Source organism: Chrysochloris asiatica, unplaced genomic scaffold, assembly GCF_000296735.1.
Source record: "Chrysochloris asiatica unplaced genomic scaffold, ChrAsi1.0 scaffold00286, whole genome shotgun sequence".
Taxonomy (NCBI): Eukaryota; Metazoa; Chordata; class Mammalia; order Afrosoricida; family Chrysochloridae; genus Chrysochloris; species Chrysochloris asiatica.
In genome coordinates this window covers 1,533,774-1,540,268 of record NW_006408804.1, presented here as the reverse complement: position 1 = coordinate 1,540,268, position 6,495 = coordinate 1,533,774, and the positions used below count along the sequence as shown (strand labels likewise).

At 38.1% G+C, this 6,495-nt stretch overlaps 1 pseudogene; it reads left to right on the top strand.

Annotated features, from left to right (window-relative positions):
* The first annotated feature begins 1,914 nt into the window (after positions 1 to 1,914).
* The window catches only part of LOC102840547, a 26,859-nt pseudogene continuing 22,278 nt past the window's right edge, over positions 1,915 to 6,495 (top strand).

The following is a 6,495-nucleotide window of genomic DNA, read 5'->3' as shown; positions in this document are numbered from 1 at the left end:
AGGGTAAAAAACAAAATGGGTTTTTTTTAACCCATTAATAAACCCATTTTTTTTAAATGTTATTATTTAACATTTAAACAATGCCATTATACATTATGATTTTTTAGCCTCACTTTAACAAAGTTTAATTCATAAAATACATGTTTTAGAAAGTCTCACTAATTTTCTTTAGAAATCTTATGCAAAAATATTCTACTGTTTTGTGATGATGAGAAGCTTCATTTGCAGTTTCTCCTGGTAGACCTTGTCATTTGAGTCTTAGGTCACTCATCAAAAAGGTGATCTATCTCTACAACTAAATTCTTCTTTTCAACATAGCATAGAAATAAGAAAATATTTTTATAGATTTAACGGAGAAAAATAACCAAGCAACCAACACAGTCCTTTACCTCTGTGTAGAATGATGCTATTCTCTTTAACATAACCCTAAAAAAACAACAGTAACAACAACAAAAATGCATTTTAAAGAAGTAAACCAAGCCACACACATAGAGATATAAACAAAGATAATTTCCTAAATGACCTCTTTTCTAGCTGCTATAACAGTGGTTGAATTTAAAACATGTTCGTTTCTTTTAGGAACTATTCTACTTTTTATCATTAAACTGGGGGGTGGGGGGGATATTCTCCTTAATAGACTCTCTTTTAACCCTGACCTTCAATTTCCAATTTCCAATGAATTCCAGGAAAGAGATATTGAACTTTTACTATAATATACCTTATGCTCACTTCTTTTCTCCTCTACCCTTCCTCACCTCACTGCCTTTTTCTATCATACTGTTGTTATTAAGTGCCGTTGAGTCAGTTCCCACTCTTAGCAACCCTGCATAGGGTTTCAGAGACTGTAAATCTTTGTGGAAACAGATAGCCTCATCTTTCTCCGGAGGAGCAGCTGATGGGCTTGTGGTTTGCAGTCCAGTGTTTATCCTACAGAGTTACCATGTTCCCTTCTCTGTTACACACCTTTTGAAATCAAAAATATGCAAACCAAAGAGAGGGAGTGTGTATGTGTGTGTGTGTGAATAAGTTCCTCACACAAAGATATTATTTTAAAACTGCATTTTATGGTTACAGTTTCTTATTTGTATTATAAAGGAATATTTTTCCAGTTTCCCTAGAAAGAATACATAAGAATCTCTGTGGTTATTATAAAAGTCTCAGCACTCAATGGCAAGTTTCACTGGCCCTCTCTTTTTTTGAAATCTTAAATTCTGTAATTAAATAATTCATTTAGGGGCAGTATGTTAGGTCTCTTACTTTAAAAGAGCATGCTCTCAAGCAAAATTCTCAGCAGGATTCAAAAAAGAGTAATGGGTACTTTTTTCCACCCTATTTTCTCTGAGTTTTTGTATCAGTAGGTTAACATATTAACTGCACTCATCAGGCATCTACTCTAGGCCATGCACTGGGCCTTATTCACCTCAATGGATTTCAAATATTCATGGAGCTGGTATAAAAATTAAGATTTCTAGACTGCACCCTTCTGAAACTGTCTTGGTAGATAAGGGTAGGCCAGAAAGGGTCCCAAAGTCCCTAGGTATTTCTAATGCAGCACACACAGTAAGAAAGCCTGACAGCTATGATTAAAAGTTGAAGAGAAGGGGTTTTAGATGCCTTTAATCTTAGGCAGAAAGAAGTGAAAGGCAAGATTTATAGTGACAGTATACTAAGAGACTCAGTTGCTTAAATTCTGACTCCTTTGACCTCTGGGCAGGTGATCAAGCTAGGGACTCAGACTGGGAATGGGATTCCATTTTCAGACACTTTCAGGAAACCGCTGGCGTCTCTATTTTCAACAATGAATAAACTTGACATGAATCCCTTTCTGTCTGTAGAGAGAGCTGGGCAGCGAGACAGGCAGACCCCCAGACAGTATTTGATACTTTTCACTCTGAACCACTAGCCTCGTGGTCGATGACCACAACTGCTGCAGAAGCACTTTTAGAGACTGAAAAGGTGAGTGAGGCAAGTGTTCCTTCCAGAGATGGCATGCTTGGCTCACCTTGCATTATTGGGCTAGAAACTGGGGAACTGAAAAAAGAAAAAAGACAGCAGCTTCTGCAAAACCTTGTGTAGCAATGTTCCAGGTCACAGATCGGGGAGTGTCTCGTGCACCGTAGCTAAGCTGGAGCAAGCAAAACACTGCCAAGTTTGAGTCAAAGCTCTGCTCTTTTAATTAATCAAGATTAAATATCAAGTCACAAATGGGGACCCAAACATGTGGTCTTTATATAAAAGCAGACTTGTTTACTCCTAGAGTCCTTCCTAGTGAACATCCTTGGAGAGAATGGAGGAAGCATACAAGTTCTTCATTTGCAGTATAAAATTTGAGGCAATCTGTGCCTCATTAAAAACAAAACAAACAAACAAACAAAAAAACTGTGCGTCAAGATCTTCCACTGTCATCACTAATGCCATAAATGTGACTGCACTTGTTAAAGACATTTGAAAATGAAACAAGATACCAATGTTTGAAGATACTGAGGTTGAAAATAATAAAGTGGGGAAAAAAACTAGTAAGATTCTGTTGGCATGATTTCGAACTTCAGAAGCTAACCCTCTATTTCTTTATATTTACTCCTTCTTGGACATCAGCAATGAGGCATGCAGAGGTAGTCCGCCTCATCCTCAGTAACCTGTCATGGTCCAGCACTTTCTTCAACCATAACCACAGCAAAGCCTAGCACCACCATCCATCTTACTGAAGTGGGAACTCTGCCACACCTCACACCCCTGCATTCCTTTCTGTGATGATTTCTAAAGCAAGTTGAAAGGCATTTCAACGGGTTAACAGATGGAGAATTCCTTTCACTCTCACGGAGCGCCCAGTCTCCCCATCAAGTTCAGCAGTGCCACAGGCCTCACTGGATCTGTAATTTAACGAACAGAGAGCTAGTCAAAAGAAACAGAAAGCTTTCAACTGGGACTCATAGGCTTTTAAGCACTGGAATGGTTATAATCCCTGGCTAGTTAAATGTTCCAAATGCATCTCTTCAGTGTCAATTCAATCCTACAACAAGACAAAGCATAAACCAGAGGAGTGTAGGGAAGTGAGAGATGCTTCCCTTTGAAATGAGCTTCAATGGACAGTGCCTTATTTAACAAATAGCTGCTGTATGTATTTCTCTGTGCTTGATTTTACACAATAGCATGCACAGAAGAAATAAATACATAGTTACAAATGGTGATACACCCTCTGATGATAAAAAGAAACAGTGTGATGTTGATGAGTAATGAAACCAGCCTACTCAGATGAGGTGGAGAAGGATGACATCCCCTGGAAGGTATATTTAGGTTCACATCTGCTGAGTGATAATCCATAGAAAATAAAGGGAAAAACATTCTAGTAGTTGCCTCATTTAATCAGTATTTTATTTAAAGAACAATCTAGTCGTTTTGTGACCTTATGAAGGTTTCTTAAGTTCTCTTAGCCTTTGTTTCTTCATGTGTAAATGCAAACGATAATACTTTGACATATAAGTAACATGCCTACCTCTTAGGAAGTGCTGACTAAGCAACAGCTACTAGCAAAAACAAACTTATCTGTTACCTAGGAAGAACAGCTGTGTCCTGGGAGACAGGAAGGAAAATAAAATAGGGTCAAGACTATCCCACTAGACACAGTGGAATAGCCAGGGTTGGTGCACAGTTCTCAGAGAAAGATGTGAATGAAAGAGGAGTGTGTGAATACGAAGGTCAGAAGATTTCATACAAAACCCCCAAATCACTAAGTAGTAAAGCAAAACCTATTGACAGGGAGACAGAGGTGGAGAACCAGGTACACCAAGGGGCAGAGGAAGAACAGGATTAGGCAGAAAGAAGTGAACAAAGGTGGTAAAGCTCCTGTAAAGTTGAAGAAGGCAACTAGGTGAGTATCCACTGAATCTGGTGACCTGTAGGAGACTGGTGACCTTGGGGACAACAGCACTCAATCAGAGCCAGTTACAAAACTTGTAGGCTCTATGAAAAATGAGCATGCAGCTGGGGCAGGAAAGTTAATCTACCTTTTTGAGGAGCCTGTAGTCTCATTCACAGTGACTGGGCAATGTCCAAGGAATCACTGTCCCCCTGTCTGGATACACCAGGTACCTGGACAGAGAGCTGATGAAAGGTGCCTGCCAAGTTAACTCCATCTCCCTCTGCAACTCACCATGGTTCTGCTAGTCCAGGGCAGCCCAATAGCTGGAAGTATGGCAAAAGAAGTGTTTGGTTCTTGGTTATTTTTAGTTTTTTTATTATTATTATTAACATTTATTATTGTTATTTTTATATTGGAGAGAACTTCTCAGTGTCATTAAATCAATTCTGACTCATAACTACTCTGTAGAGGTTTCCAAGACTGCAAATCTTTACAGGAGCAAAAAAAGCCTTATCCTTCACCTACAGAGCAGCTGGTGGGTTTGAACTGCCAAACTTGCAGTTAGAGGCCAGTGCATATCCCACAATGCCTCACTGCCCCCCTTACCCATTCTTTATTTCTCTTACTTTCTCCTTTTCCTCATTCTCTTCCCCTTTCTCTCTGTGATATTATAAGGTTAATTATAGTATCAAAAACCCAAAGAGTGTTACTATTTAAAAATGCTCTTTAGTTCATATTTTAGATTTCTTATATAAAAACTTTAAAAAAGAGAGAAATAAGGATAATTATTTGTATAAACAACTAATTTCTTAGTATTAATAATAGAACAGAAGTGCAGTAGCTCTGTGGGATAAGCACTGGACTTCAAACAACAAGGTCTGCAGTTTGAGTCCATCAGCTGCTCTTCAGGATAATAATGAGGCTTTCCGTGCCCACAAAGTTTTACAGTCTAGGAAACCCTATACAGGCTCACTATGTGTTGGAATGAACTCAACAGCACTTAACAATAACAACAACATTAATAGGAAAGTACTTGTAATAGCCAGTCTCTTCTCTCAAACAGTAAAAATATAGTAGATTTTGTGTTTGTCAATGTTTTATTTCTCTTCTTTTTAGTTTACGTTCCTTTTTCTTCAAAATGATTTCCACAACACTAGACTGCCAGAATCACAAACAAATTTGTCTTGGAAAAGTACAGAAAGAATGCTCCTAAACAGGTATGATTGACATGTTGTCAGGAGGGATCAGTCCCTGAAAAAGATATTTTACTTGGTAAAGTATGTTGTTGTTGTTAAGTGCCAGTGAGTCAGTTCTGACACACAGCGACCCTGTATAGGGTTTCTGAGGATCAGTAAAGTATAGGGTCAGCAAAAAAAGAGGAAGACCCCTGACAAGATGGACTTACCCAGTGGCTGCAACAATGGGCTCAGGTATAACAGTAAATGTGAAAATCACACAGGACCAGGTGGTATTTCTTTCTGTTGTATACAGGATCACTATAGGTAAGAGTCAACTCAATGGCATCTAACAACAGACAATACCAATGCTTTACATTTTTTTATTTTTCACTTCACAGTAGAGAATCCCAATGTTCTATGAGAAAGTCAAGTTGCTCTACATTCTCATCAGGAGGGAGACATATAATCTCTTCCTTAATTACCCAAACACAATCCATTCAGACTCCCTCTCTTCTTCCAGTAACTTCACTTTATAGAAGTAAAATGCCTTAGCAAATTTGTTCTTCAGATAATTCTTTCATTTCTACATGGAAGGCAAGCAGAAATATAGATAAATATGAAGATTAATATTTTTCCATGTCTTAAGAGTGATACACATTGGACTCACTTATCCACACTTTCTCCTGCATCGCATATACACATCAGAGAAAATAATTGAAAAAAGTACTATCTGAAAATGTATGCCCAATGTTAGATCTATGTGTGTATACATAATTTTATGGGTACATATCTACACACACACAATGTTATATACAAGGATAAGACAAAATGTATTACTACAAATGTACTGCTCGGTAGGATAACCACTGGATTTTGAACCACAAGGTGGGCAGTATGAGCCCACCAACCACTCACTGGAAAAAAGATGAGGCTTTCTGTTCCTGCAAAGATTTATAGTCTTGGAACCCCTATACAGGGTCACTATGAGTTAGAATCAACTCAATGGCACTTAACAGCAACAACAACATAACATTTTGCCTAATTATTCTGTGCTTCTCTATTTACACCATGTCAAAGAATCAGTTTGGCATATTCAAGAGATTGAAATCATTATTTTTAAATGTTCCTTCCTTGAGTTTGGGTAGCAACAAAAATCTAAAAGGACAAGATCAGGGACGTAGGATGGATGGGGTAAGGTCTGCCAACAAAATTCTTATAGGACAATCCTTTCTGCCCTCCAACAATGAGCAGGTAGATGTCATGATGGAACGAAATTCCAATGTAAAACCTTGCTGCAAATTTTTTTTCCACCAATGCAGTTTTCAATTTTCTTAACATGTCTTCCTGCTAAGCCACTATGATTGTCTTATGTCATTTCAGAATATCTATCAAGATTGCACCTTGGGAGTCCTCCTGAGCTGACTTCTTTTCCTTAAATTTAGCTGGCCCAACAGATTT